General features: G+C 43.3%; 1 protein-coding gene across 8 annotated transcripts in view; it reads left to right on the top strand.

Moving 5' to 3' along the window:
• The first annotated feature begins 213 nt into the window (after nucleotides 1–213).
• Nucleotides 214–15142, top strand: part of drn (doctor no) — a 126524-nt gene continuing 111595 nt past the window's right edge. For 2 of the 8 annotated variants that reach the window (XM_045736596.2, XM_045736597.2), the window contains exon 1: nucleotides 222–344. The gene's annotated coding sequence lies outside the window, so the exon portion shown is untranslated. Of the gene's footprint in view, nucleotides 345–453; nucleotides 586–15142 lie in introns of those variants that run through there. The other 6 variants (XM_045736603.2, XM_045736599.2, XM_069326399.1 and 3 more) reach the window with 5 other exon arrangements.

Below are 15142 nucleotides of genomic sequence, written 5' to 3'. Positions count from 1 at the left end.
GTCGAGTTACTCCCGTGTAACAAGCCCACTAGGTACTTGCGTAGTGAAAGTGCCAGTGAAAAAGCACCTTTGTTATTAATAAGGGCCTCACCATGGTCCAAGGGGATGCAAAATTTACATATTTTCACATTCAAGTTATCCTCTGAAGAAAACTAATAAATGCTTTTGACTGCCAAAGAATTGTATGAGAGAAAACGGCAATATTTCGTCAAGGTTTAAATGACTCAGCTGGCCAACCAGAGTCAAGCTGGTGATCACGTGACCTGCAGTTCTGTTTTGTTATCAGTTCCTGGTGGCCAAGGCTCGCTCGCCTCCGGATTTCTTATAGTTTCTTCTAAAATCTGGTAAGTGGTGAATTTAGAATGCTATAGTAAATGAAAAGACCTCTGAGGGGTGTGCACAGGCTAGAGAAAAGGCTCCAAGCGAGCAGGGACGTGAAGATATTTGAGAAGGACATTGCTAACCTCATGGGAGACGCCATTTTGCTGCACGGAATCAGCTGTTTTGTGTGATTGCCTGCTTCGAGTGGTTTGCTGTGGTGGTAGTGTTTCCCGCAGCTGCTGCCTGGCTTGCTACTTGGTTCTGGTAAGCTGTGTATCCTTGGGGCTGGGCTTTGGTGCACCAGATGGGTTCGGGCCACATAGCAATTACTGCCAATTGATGCACCTGAACCCCAGTTGGCTTGGACAAAAAAAGGTGTATCCGAAGTGATATCCAGACCTAACCAGAATATTTCTAACCTTACACACCGCGCACAATTTATATAAAAAACACATTTGTTATTTTGTAGAGTTAGGATTGGCGTTTTAAGCATAGCAATGACTAAGCATTAATGTTTTTTGCACCCAATTTTTTTTGTAATCCTACAAAAAAAGGCTAAAAGTGGCGTAATGTTCATGAGATGAGACACAATACACATCAAGTGACTACTCAATTTCTGTGGGAGACTTTAGAATATCTACCTAACTTCTACAGGCCCTTGGGACACTGCATTATTAAAGACAATGCAATGTAACGTGGGAATGTTAAGAAATGTCGAAAATTGGCAAAATGTTTGCTTTTAGCGATATTTCTATTAACAATTATTTGCAAGAGGTCTTTTACCCTCAAATATGCCACTAACTACTTGGTGGATGTGAGGTAAACCAGAATTTTTGTTGCACAGAACCTGTTGGGAATAATTTTGCTGTCGGTGTGTAATTACCCAAGTGTGTTTATAGGGATGAGAGCTACGCTCGTGGTGTCCCGTTTTCCCAGCACTCTGTCATATGTATGTCATCCTTTGTCATTTGTCATCACGATTTGTGCCATGCATTGTATCCTATAAAAAATGCAGGCATGGATAAACTTACTTGAGGGGCTGGATGCATGGAATTAATGAATTTTCTCATCTTGACACAATGTGATGCTTGCATATTGGAATTGTCTAAAGTTAAATTCCCAGTAATAAGTTACATGAATCGAAGCTGAAACTTTGCACAGGTGTTTCATGCTATATTTCATGGCGTGTGTTCCAGTACCTCTACCACAAGGTATAGGTACGCCAAGTAAGCAGTATAATAACTCGATGGGTTATTGTTTTTTGGGGGCTCATGTTATTTAGATTAGGTTAGGTCTAGTGGAGTGCAGATTACCAACTTGCTACTGGACTGCATCAAAAAAAAAAAAAAAAATAGTAACACCAATGTAAATTTGTTTAATAGTTAAATTAAGTGTAAATGGAGGTTCAGTATTTTGATGTTTGTAATACTGTACTTGATCCGTGCTTCATGTGAAACTCACGGAAACTGTGTACAGTATTTGGTTAAAAGTAGTTTTGTACAAAATGCATTGTTCCTATTGTGAACTTGAAACTTGTACTAATTGTTGCCATGTTGGTGTAAATTTTTTTTTCTCCATGCTGCTCTCATTTGCACCCAACGATTCACAATTCTTTTTTGTGATGTGCCTCTATTCAAATCTGGCAATCCAACCATCACTTGACCTGAAATTGTTAACCTGCCTGTTACTTTCTTCACTTCTTCTATTTCTTCACTGCAGATTTCTGTAACCACTGTGGTGCTGTGCAAACCATTTATACACAGCCTGATCTAATGGTGCATAAGCACACTTGAAGGTTTTCCTGTTAAAATCTCTAGAAGTGCTTGCTCCCTCACTCTTGGTAGTAGTCATGTACTGTGTTGCTCCTTTTGTGTCCTGATTCCTCAAAATCCCGGCAACGCTCAGAGTGGAACAACTATTTTTGCAAAAGTTCAAAGATTTTAAGCCTGTCCTAAATTGATAGTGCAACTTGCCTTATTTTAATGCCTCTAAATGTTGATTGCTGCTACTACCAGACATCTTGGCAAGAATATGTTTAATAAAAAAAATTAGGAAACAATCTTCTGTGTGTACTGTAGTTTCATGTACACACATGAAATTGTGTACATGAAAATTCACACACAAATTAAGGATCCAGATATCTGAGGTCCAAATTAGTGTGCTTTTATTGTAGGTATTTTTTTTAATTGGAAAACCTTAACTTTACCCCCATGATTACCCCAATCTAAAAAATTGTCACTCTAGAGAATGGTCCAGGACCGACTGAAACGTCGTTGTCCCTTCACTTTCTAGTGTGGTTTAGTAAACACTTGTCACCCTAACTCGGTGATTCCAAAACATTTTTGTATTTCTTGATTCTATAACTTTTCCAGTGCTCCCTACTTTTTCAATGGTATCATCATGATGTATTTTTAAACCAGAAAATAGAATGAAAAATTTTGCATTTCCAAAAACCAGTCCAGTCATATAAATATAGCTCTTCTTGAAATTGAATCCAGAACCCCAAGCTTAACAGACTGGCAACAATGCTATGAATGTTGGTAGCTCTTTTACCCACCATGAAAAACCATTTACAATAACAATGTATGCGACGAACTAAAGGCGATATTAATAAAACCAAATTTATAGTGGCATTATATACCGTATTTTCATGTTTATTCAAAATCTGATGCACATTATTCACAAAAGTGGTCATTTAAATAATACAAATAAGTGAATTAATGGAGCATATTGCAGACTTAAGCCCCTTTTTCATCAGCTCTGGTCATGTGATGGGTGAGCTTGATGACTGTATCAGTTTTCCAACTTCTGGTTTAATGTTACTTTGCAGGAGTTACAAAAGTTCAATAATCTGAAGTTATTCTTTGCTTCATCAGATGTTGAATGACCATTTTGCAACTCATTTTTCCTCCTTTACTCCAACTTCTTCATAAACTGAAAATGAACTTGACCCAATCTGGCATATGCAACAAAGCATCCTCAAATTTGACATTTTTATGCAACTTATCCAAATGGTCACAAACATGCATATCTTCATGTACCTTTCTTTTATTTTCTAGTTTTTATCGGCTGGGAAATTGGTAAATCACACAATGGCCTGTTTGAAAACAATTATTTTATAATAGAGATAATTTAGCCTTAAGCTTGATCTTGTCTCCTTGCAGTTGCAAGGAACTTAGTGGTCAGCTGTATAATGAGGCGTCACCATTCCATGCCACTTCTACCTTCTCCCCCTGGTGCTACTCATGGTTTTTTGGTGCCTCTTAGTTCCCCCACCCCCTTCTGTACCCTATCTGCCCTCATTTTGGGGTGGTCAGTGATAAACATTACTGGACCAAGCTATTTCTTTTTAGATATAATACTTTGATTTATTGGTAACCAAGACTTCTAATATAATTCTTCAACTTCATTATGCCCTTGTTAGGCCCCATTTAGACTGCAGTTCAGTTTTGGTCTCCATATTATAGACTAAATATAAATTCACTTGGTGAAATAACCTTGAGTATGTGCTGAGTAGGATGACAAGGTTAATTCTTGGTATTAAAAATCTCCCTTACAAAGATATTGAAAAAAAAACATGACTGAAGTAGAGGTATATAAATTGCTGAAATTGGATATAAATAAGGTTTTAAATATATCAGCATGAAATAGACCCCAAAACAAGATACTGTACTGTATAAATTTTAAGCATTTAGATTTAGGAAAGACCCCAATAAATACTTGCTTTAAAACAGGATTGTTGATTTATGGAACAAATTACTGGGCGATATAATTGCATTAATGTTTAAAGCATAAGTTAGAAGTACATGAATGAGTTTGGGTGGATATACTGGTAAATAGGAGCTGCCTTATATGAGCTATTATGGAAGGCCCTGGCAGTTTCTTTTTATTCTTGAGGATAGCACATGTTAATTAATGCATAGTAAATTCAATGGAAAAGGAGGGATAGTATAAATGAAGTTTAGTTTGAGTTAGAAATAGGATTATACAGCTTTCTTAATAAATTTGATATGGTTAAAGTAGGACAGGAATTATTTGGTAGAAATCGACTAAATAAGTTGTAAAATTGACGAAAGATTGGGCAATGCAATTTAAACTAGAGTTCCAAACCTAAAAAATGATAATACTGTACAGTAGTTACCATATATCAGCTACAGTGTTGCAATTGTTAAATCTGAAAGGGAGAAAGATCTGGAGATGGATTAAGTTTTAGGGGAAGGACTTAAATATTTGTCAGGCCTGCTCTTAGGAGGCCTGTATGGGGCCACAGAATTACCATTCAAAGAGTATCTCATTGAGGTTTTAAGTCTTGTGTCTTCCATAGTAGAGGGCAGTACAGTACTGTAGTGTTTGTGTTCACCTATTAGTGTAGGGAAAAAATTCGCTCGATTGGTAAAAGCAATCACAAAACTGTATCATAGAAGAACTGACCAATTGCCACAAACTGCAATACTTTACTGCATTGTAACAATTTATCAGCTGATGGTCTGAAAACAGTGGAAATCAAAGAATTATACTAGAGGTTTTGAGCTGTATTCAGTATAGTACTAAAGTGCAGTAGACTTGTTGGTTGGTCAGCAAGCTATCCATGTGGTGACCTTGACACATACATGACTGGTGGTTTGCTGATGTTATTATTCATGAGGATTGTTGCCCCTGTCCTTGGAGAGGGGGGGGGGTTAGGTGTTGGGTGTCGGGTGTCGGTAGTAGTGGCAATTGTGATGACCTTGGTATTATTTTGGTGCTGCTGTGGGATTTCTTTTGTTAAATTGACAAAAATAGGATTGGTAAATAAAATGCTACAGTATATATATAGATATATACACTTGTTCAGTTTATCCAATTTCCAAAAGTAATAATATAATACTTTATTTTCCAACCTAATGCTAAAAAATTTGCCTGAAGGGCAAATTTTTGTATTCAGCTTTATACAGTTGTATACAGTTTATACATATTGTATAGTTTTATACAGTTAAACATTAGCCTGAAAGGCACCTTTTTTTTATCATAAGGTTGGTAACGGTAAAATTTTTTCCCAAAGGCCAAGTATCATTTGTAAGCAACTCGTATATTAGACATATTTAATTAGTGTACACATATAATGGATCAAATTTCTGTTATTCGTCTTTTAAACAATCTTTTTATGAAAAGTGAATACCAATTATTGTAATTACCGTATATACATTATTAATGTGTACAAAATATGAAAGTTCCCATTGTGACAATTATTAAATAGAAAAAATCCAAACAGTACAGTAATTTTTTACATTTTTTAAACGGGAGAAAATTTTAGTTATCTAAAATGCATAGCAAGGTGTAGCCTATTCATTATTTTAAGGCTGCAATTGAATAACAATGATTGCCATTTGAGTATTGACTGATGTATTGGCAAATAAAGAATATGATACAATTTGGAAGGCGACTTACAATATACAGCATCTTCTTGAGGTTATCGCGATTTCGTGGTTTAGCTTCCCCGCGGCCCGGTCCTTGACCAAGTCTCCTTTTTGTTACACACCCCCAGGAAGCAGCCTGTAGCAGCTGTCTACCTTCAGGTACCTATTTACTGCTAGGTGAACAGAAGCATCAGGGTGAAGGAAACTGCCCATTTGTTTCTGCCTGCGCTGGGGATTGAACCTGGAACCTTAGGACTATGAATCCTGAGCGCTATCCACTCTACTGTCAGGCCCCCTATATGTAGTTGTCCAAAATATAGCAGTAATTCCTTAATGTGAAGTGTCCAGCTTTTATTTCCATAATACTGTACTCTATATGACCAAGATTACAGATGAAAATGTAACATAAAAGATGCTATTAAATTACAAATATTATAAAATTTTACTCAGACCCAACAAATATTTCCTAATTCACATTGTAACACGTTTATTAATTCACTTGATAACATTGAGTAATTTTGTAAGTTGCCAAAATAATCAGTGGTTATTATTTATTTGTGCAACAATAATTTTTGTATTGTACAGTTTATAATCTACTTCAATAAATATATTGGTCTATGTGAGGTTTGATAAGGATTTTGTCATTTATATATCACACATTCAATCTGGGTTGGAAATTTTAAATCATGTTCAGTATTAAAATAAGGCAAAATGAACACACACACAAGTAGGTTAAGGTTTTATTTAAAAAAAAATCACGTTTTTAAGCCTTAATATTTGATTTACCATAGAAGGATTTTATCTGTGTGCCTATAATTTTTTAATTAACAACCTTATTGATGAATGCCATTTAGTACCATAATTAAACAATTTAACATGGAAAAAATATTAAATGGTTATCTTTTTATTTAACTATTCCTATATCACTTTGGCATGATATTTATCTTTTCATAAAATACATATATATATTTAGAGCCTTGAAGCATTTATATTCCGCATGCCTCGCCTGCCGCAATGGAATCTTGTTGGCGACGGGTTGTATAGTAGAGAACTTTGTCTTCATTTACATTACACAAGGAGTGGTTTGCTGTCACCTTTGGTCGGTGGGATCCTATTGTGGATTTTGGAAATCATGAACTGTTTCTTGAATCCCAACATGTCCCCCCCCCCACTCCCCCCCTTAGCACTATTATGGTGGACAACTCTAAAGTGGGTATATAACTATATAAATCACTCCCCTGGGGATCAGCATAAATATGGTTCTTGAATGAAGAAATCAGTGTAAAAGTATTCATAATAAGGCAAATAAGATATTGGGTAGCAAACGTTGTTGGGGGCATTGGTTTGTTTTAAAATTAGGCAAGACAAATCTAAGTGGCTTTGGCTGGATTTAGAAAGGAACAACTTCGCATAGGGCCATAGGGCTTCTGCAGTATAGGGATGGCCACGTGTAGGCATAGGCCTTCGGCAGTATAGGGGCAGCCTTGCATAGGCTTTTGGCATTATAGGGACAGCCTCGCATGGGTATAGGCCTTGGGCAGTACAGTATAGGGACGACCACGAGTGGGTATTGGCCTTCGGCAATATAGGGACGGCCTCGCGTGGGCATAGGCCTTCTGCAGTATAGGGACATTAATGTGGCGGAGTATGTATTATTCAGATGCACATTTTACATTGCATTGGAGGCCATTAAAGCTAGAAAGGAAAGGCGAGGGAACCTTGGCAGGCGCGTGTGGTGGTGTGTTGCTCCGCCTGCCAGCCCTGTGATGAGCTCCACCTGGGACAGTTGCTTCTTGCCTTGGAGCACGAGTTTCCTCCCCCCCCCCCTCCCACCCCTGTGTTTTTTTGTATTGCTTCTCGCCACCTTTCCCCGCCTCTCCCACCCACTTCGTTGAAGGGTTCTCCATACTTGTAACCCTTTCCTAACTTTTAGTAAATATTGTAAAGTTGTGGTTAAATGTGTGTGTGTGTGTATATATGTATAATTTTTTTTTTTTAAATAGGAACCTAATTCCCATGCCTGTGGGTTCATTTCGGGAGGTGGGGAGGGGTGGAGAGAAGGGGGGGGCTTTTAGAGGTTAAAGGCCGAGTAAAGGTTGGTGGGTTTGGGTGATGGTTTCTGGGGGCGAGAGGATGAGTGTGTGACGCCTGGAGCCACGTGGACGGCAAGTCCCGGGGCGTATGGTGGTGGGCGGGTGGTGGGAGGGGCGTCTCCATGAGTATTACCATGGTAACTGACTGCCACCATGGAGATGGTAGGAGATAGCAGCGGGGGGTTGAAAAGGGGTTACCTTGAGGTGATTCCGGGGGTCAAGGTCTCTTGACCAGGAACCAGATTCACGAATCAGTTGCACAAGCACTTAGGAACCTGTACATCTTTTTTCAACCTTTGGCGGCTTTGTTTTCAATTATTAAACAATGGGGCTCCGAAGCCCCAGGACGCTGTTTATAACAATAATAGTTGATTGGGAAGTTTTCATGCTTGTAAACAGTTTAATGAATGTAACCAAAACCGTCAAATATTGAGGAAAGGTGTACACGTTCGTAAGTGCTTGCGTAACTGCTTCGTGAATCTGACACCAGGTCTCTTGATCTGCGTCACAAGATGTGACCAAACACCCTGGTGATGTTTGGTCACATCTTGATCCTACACATCCTGTTGCCCGTGTTTGGTCACGCACAGCTCCTCCTGCCTTGCACATCTGCTGACCTGTTCGATCCCACACTGTCTTTTGTTGTTTGAAATTATTGGTGGTTGTGTATGGGTGTTAATTTAAAAAAAAAAGGGTTCCCTGGATTTCGCGCGTCAATATTATTCCCCAGCTTGTGAGAAAAGTAGGATTAAAGAAAACTGGGGATGAAATAGTTCCTGGAAGGCTTCCGAGTATTGCTTGGTGGGCAGAAATAACAGGTTTGAAGGCCTGGTTAAGTAATCCTTTCTAACCGTACGACAAGCAGACGCTGCCGACACCCAAGCTGCCAGGCGGGTGACGAAACCTTACGTCAGCTCCACCAAGATGGCCGCCTTGATGACTGGCACGGGTGTGGAGAGCAACCATGCAAGTTCTTGCCTTAAACATTTAACAGTAGCTATTGCATTATAGCCCCCATTCACTTACATTTAGGGGCGGTGGGTTATATTAACGTTCACCTGTAATACAGGTGTTGAAGGAGAGTCCCTTATACGACAGAAGGTCTATGTTCATATAAAGCAGTTCGTATATATAAATATATATAATATCCATGATGCCTAATTGGTGACGTTTTCAGTGTCTGGACAAGGCAATTTTCTCGCTCGGCTCACCATTCCCCAGTTTCCACACCCCCATCCTATCCCCCCCTTCCGCGCACCATTCCCCCCCCGCCCCCCTCCCCCCTCCCTCACGTGGCGTCTATCAGCTGTTTTTATGACGTCACGGGTGTGGGAATCCCCTCCAGTTGAAGCGTCGTGCAATGTTGCCATATTTCCGGTTAAAGATTATTCGTGCAGGGCTTTGGGGTGGGCCCTCTCTGCCCCCCTTCCTCCCCGTCCTGTCTCTTCCTCTATTTCTCCCCTCTGCCTGTCCCTCTGGCTATCCCTGTGCTTGTCCGTCTCTCTCTCCCTCTGCCCTTCTCTTCTGTACGTCTCCTTTTCCCCGCCCTCCTTTATGTCAGTCTGTTTTCCCAGTGTATTGGTGGACGGGGTTGAGTTTGACGCCGTTGGCGTGGCTACAGCCGTTCACTTTAATGAGGAGCGGCTCTGGTGGGGTACATAAATGTGGTGGTATGTGGTTGACATGTTGCCACTGTGTGTGTGTGTTGACTGTGTTGGTACCTGCTAGGACGAGCAACATTATTAACGAGGGGGAGGCTAGTGCGTCTTGTGGACTGGAAGAGTTATTGCGCACTTGATTGTTAAAGTTCCTCACTCCTCCCCCGCCTCCCTCCCCCCCTATTGTTTCTTCCTACAGCGCCTCACCCAACCTCGCGGGGAGAGGAGGGGGCGGGGGGTAAGGGAGGAGGGGCAACTCAGCCCCTCCGTGGAGCGTCGTCTCATCCCGGTCGATGCAGAGGAAGTAATTCCAATATTGCATGTGCATTCTGGCTCTCCGGGTGGGAGAGGTGGCGTATGGGAGGTGACGAGCGCGTAGCAGTATTGATCGTGTGTGGGGGGGGGGGGAGGGGGGCAGGAGTGTGGTGCCCCTCCTCCTGCCGCAGGTGACTGTGTGTAGCAGCACACTTGATGCTCGTACTGTCATGGGGGCGAGGCAGGTTGGGATTAAGGGCAGAGCTGCTGGACACATACACCATGTTGGGTGCGCTTGTACCGTTAGTGATGTGGCTCACAATCGGGCTTGCAGACAAAAACATGAAGTTGTGGTGTTTGTGAACGCGTGTAGAGTTGTCAAGTGTACTGTCACAATGTAGGCCGATGGCTACCGATAGCGGGACTATGGGACTAATGCTATATGTGAAGCAGATGCGAGTGTGTGATTGAAGGGGGGGCCCCATGCAGGCGAGAGTTTGGGTGGAAAAGGTTGGATGAGACCCAAGAAGCAGGGAAGCACCATTGACAAGCGTGTGGGGGTGATGTCACCTGTCCTCTCTAATAGCATGTTGCAGTTTGCCGTATAAATCCCCACCGTCAACATAACACATACTGTATATCGTAGTGGCTAGCTAAATTGACACCTCCGTTTTTCTATTCGTGGATCCTCTGTTAGGCTAGATTGTGGCAATTTGGTACGTCATTTTTGTGACGTTGTGACAACTGGACGGTCTGGGTGATGCGTGTTAACGGTGTATGTTGCGGGGGAACGGAAATAGTGTGTGGTATTATTTCTTGGGTATTTATGACCCTTTAACAAACAAACTTCACCATTTGCAGGTGGCATAAGGTTGATGTGGTTTTGGTTATGTCAGATAATGGATGGTTATGACGATATTCTCTGTCGGCATTTTTCCCTCCGTCATGGTGGAGGGCGGCGCGTCAAGGAAGGTTGTGTAGTGCAAGGCTGTCGTGACCCATATATGACGGGTGGAGAGAGAGCTTTGGTGGTGGTGGTGGAGGCTTCTCCACACTCGTCTTGATGTGACCTGTTCTCCTGCCTTCACTTGCTTTCTTCCTCTCCCGAGCAGTGATTCTACGTCATTTATGCCTCGTGGTCTCCAATCCTGCGCATGTTGTTGTGGTGCAGCATTAAGCCCTTTTGCGCCGTGTTCTCGCATGGTGCGTCTTGTCTAGTGGTGCGCCGTTGTTGCATCATTGAGGAGCTTTGTGTCGTGTTCTGGTGTTGGCGTGAAAGGTTCTTCTTGTCCACCTTACTGTTCTTGCACTTGTGACATTTACCAAAAATTGGGTCAATTTTGTTTCTAAATCTATTTGCTAGTTTTAGACAAATTTGTCACTTAGCCTTTAAGAGGTCATTTGTATGAGATTGCTTATTTAGACTACTTCCCAGTTTCCTAAAATAACTGTTTGTTGCAGCTTGTCTTATAAAATTATCATTGTCGTTTGGCACTGGTTTAGCGTATTTAATATACATTAGGGATGGTTGTAGAGTTTGTGGATTCAGCGTGGTCGCCGGGTGGCCGCCTCGACTGTGGAGTATTTTGTTAGGAAATGTGAGAGGTTGTACCGCCGAGCATTATTGTTGAGACAATGATAGAGTAGCCGCAAGGCGGGTGTTGCCGGCGTGGGAACCACGGAGGAGGAGATTACCGCAAGTGGCGTATCTGTGCCAGCAGCAGCAGCAGCACGGTGTTATGGGGTGGTGGTTGTGAAGGCACTTTCACCACTACTGCCGACAGCGGTGCACTTTTTGTTTTATTTGAAAGGGATATGGCGACCTATCTTCTTGTTTTCTCTTTGCTTTCTCACGTTTTATAGTCGTCTTTACAAGTTCTCCTAATACGAATTTTAAACGTAATTTAAAACGTGCCCAAAACCATTTTTACTTGGAGTCCATTCTAGCCAAGAGCACACTATGCCTGTCCATAATCAAAACTGTGGCCAGATGCTCTGTAATCCACCCGTCAAACACCGTTTATCAATGGGAAAAACGCTACCCATCACTCGGTTAAATACGTTTCAACTTGATCAGTTTCACTTGCTTCCTATTTTCGAATCACACCTCCGCTACTGCCTCTCCATCGTACTGGTAATACAAATAATTACCAAAAGGCGAACTTGAACGCCTAACAACAATACTAACAATACACACTTTACTAATACACAGTATTCAAAATCGATATTTTCTCAAATATAAATTATATTTATTGTCATAAATTGATGAATTTGATTAGTGGTACTCACCTAATTGTGGTTGCGGGGGTTGAGCTTTGGCTCTTTGGTCCGCCTCTCAACTGTCAATCAACTGGTGGAGAGGACGTTCAGCTGTGTTCGGGCATTGTAATGGCTTCCTGAAGGTAGGTGGGGGCGTAAAGGGAAAATTCAAGAGGAGGTTCAGTTTATTGATTTGTTAAAACTGCGGAAGGCGCGTTGGCCCATACGAGGCAGCTCCTGTGTGTACCCATTTGAATGTTGACTCCGTGGCTCATTTAGGTGCTTGGTTCCCAAATGTCTCCTTGTTCGTGTAGCACGCATGTCTTCCTAATTTGTAATCACTTCCCCTTGTCAAGAGTGTTCCAACAAGACGACGACACATTCTCACGACACTGGAGGAGGAACGGAACAGATGGTATAAGATCTACATATAAAGTACTGAGGAGAAGAGCCAAAGTGGACAAGGTCTCTCTTGGAACCGGGAAAACATAAAATACAAAAACATAAGTGGATTCTGGAAAGTTGTTGACCAAACCACATACTAGAAAGTGAAGGGACGACGACGTTTCGGTCCGTCCTGGACCATTCTCAAGTAGACTCCTCGCCTGCATATGGACTCTGGCAACTCAAATGGGTGGAATAGATGCAAGGAAATGCTCGTACTCTGTACAGATTGTCAACAAGTTATGTACACTAAAAAACGTCGTAGCCACCTTCATCAACAATTTCAAGGCCAGACACGACAAAGAACTTGAGCGTCAGTAAAGTGGAACAAAAACGCTCCAGTCACATGGTAGGCAGCGCATGAAGAGCTTGACCGTATTTGTGCACAGTTACTCTTAGTCAAGACAAAGTAATTGTTATTCCAGTAATAGTTGAACATTTACACTAAATGGATTTTTTGTTATTGCTGCAAAATGTGATTGTTTAAATGGTAGTGTCTTAGATTGTCAGGCGGAGAGAGCAGGGACCTTGACACCTGCCAAGTGCGGGAGGTGTGGGGAGGGGAAGGCGGCCTTGACACCCACCAAGTGCGGGAGGGGCTTTACACCTGCCAAGTTCCATGGGAAGCTTGTCGGATAAGCTCTTGACAGCCATCATTACTGTGTTGGTCAGTGTGTCCTGGACGATACTGACAGGAATCTTTGCGACTTTGACACGAGGAAGAACAAACAGTGTAGCGTTAAATGTTGGGTTTAACTCGCAGTTTCCTTGTTGACAAGCCTAGGGTTGGATACCTGGGTGTTTCTCGGGGTGTTTAAGGCACGGGCCCCAACGCAGCTCCACTTGCTAAGTCTCCACCAAACGTAAGAAGTTTCAAATGAAAGCTAACAGTTCGTTTCATGCTGTCTGAAGGTATTAGAGAATGTTGACAAACTGAATAAAGCTTGTGCCTTGCTTCCTCTAAGACGGTTACAGCCCCGCTCCTGCGCCAGGTAAGTCCACTACGGGCTCACCATAGCCCGTGCTACATGGACACTTCGTTCAGAGTAGCTAAATCTGAAACAACATAGTAGTAGTACCCAGCCCACAGTGAGGCCAGACACAGCTTGTTAGGCTACTGCACTTCCCATCGCTGCTCCCACGGGCTCCCCGTGCCACTCTGTCTCAGCTTGTAGCCTTGTAATAAATTGGTGTTTGTGTGTACTGATGACTCAAGCTGCTGTGTGAAGGAGACCGAGACATGGAGGTAATGAATGATGTAACATAGTTGGAGAGTATAAGACATGGCTGAACTAACAACGTCATCTGATAGCGTGCGGTTGGTGGTGCGCCTCACACACTGTAGCATTATTGTAGTCTCTCTGGTGCTTGAATTGTCGTATTGAAGAATAAAAAAAACAGGACGAGATGGTAGGTGATGGCAGTGGTGTTGGATAACTCGTGCAGTCAAATCACCACACGACTAACTTTGAATTCTGCAGGTGATTCGTAAAGCCAAAAAAAAGTTAGTGAACGTGGCGAAGACTCAAAGAGTTTAAGAAATGTACAATCTCTCTGTCCTCCAAGACGGAAATACCCTTCAGAGGACATTTTAAAACCTTCAGAAATGTTAATTAAATATGTTTGTGGGTAGAGAAGGGCGGCCTCAGTTTGTGTTGGGAGCTGGCCCGGTGCCAGTCTGGCTAGCTCCTAGTGCCTTCCTACCTCTCTTGTCACCACCCATATTATTGCTGAATGTTTCAAGCAGATATCAGTATTTTGCCTCGACGCCAGGGAGTGTGGCAACACAGTCACGGATCCTAGTGTTGACGAGTGACACTCGCAGGGAGGACCAGTATTACCTTTGGCACAAGCAACGACGCATCAGGTACTTCTGCCGGCCCCTATACTTTCCCTGCCTTCTCCTTCCCTATGCTTCCTTTGCCCTTGACTTCCCTTGCGCCCCTGTGCTTCCCTTGCCCGTGCCTTGCGACCCTGTGCTTCCCTTGCCCGTGCCTTGCGCCCCTGTGCTTCCCTTGCCCGTGCCTTGCGCCCCTGTGCTTCCCTTGCCCGTGCCTTGCGCCCCTGTGCTTCCCTTGCCCGTGCCTTGCGCCCCTGTGCTTCCCTTGCCCCTGCCTTGCGACCCTGTGCTTCCCTTGCCCCTGCCTTGCGACCCTGTGCTTCCCTTGCCCCTGCCTTGCGACCCTGTGCTTCCCTTGCCCCTGCCTTGCGACCCTGTGCTTCCCTTGCCCCTGCCTTGCGACCCTGTGCTTCCCTTGCCCCTGCCTTGCGACCCTGTGCTTCCCTTGCCCCTGCCTTGCGCCCCTGTGCTTCCCTTGCGACCCTGCGCTTCCCTTGCCCCTGCCTTGCGACCCTGTGCTTCCCTTGCCCCTGCCTTGCGCCCCTGTGCTTCCCTTGCCCCTGCCTTGCGACCCTGTGCTTCCCTTGCCCCTGCCTTGCGACCCTGTGCTTCCCTTGCCCCTGCCTTGCGCCCCTGTGCTTCCCTTGCCCCTGCCTTGCGACCCTGTGCTTCCCTTGCCCCTGCCTTGTGCCCCCGTTGTTTTCCATTGCTTGCACCGCCTTGTCTGCTCCAAGGTTCACTGGGTGTCATCAACAATTAGAGAAGAGTGTAAACATCAGAGGCCCAGAGCAATTCACCAGTCTCTTATCTGTTGTGTACCTGTTGTTGGGCCCCGGAATCGATGTCTCCGCGGCCCGGTCCGGCCTTCTGGTTGAT

The sequence above is a fragment of the Procambarus clarkii genome, chromosome 18 (genome assembly GCF_040958095.1).
Source record: "Procambarus clarkii isolate CNS0578487 chromosome 18, FALCON_Pclarkii_2.0, whole genome shotgun sequence".
Classification (NCBI taxonomy): Eukaryota; Metazoa; Arthropoda; class Malacostraca; order Decapoda; family Cambaridae; genus Procambarus; species Procambarus clarkii.
Note: the sequence above shows the minus strand (reverse complement) of the source record. Positions and strands in the feature narration are given on the sequence as shown.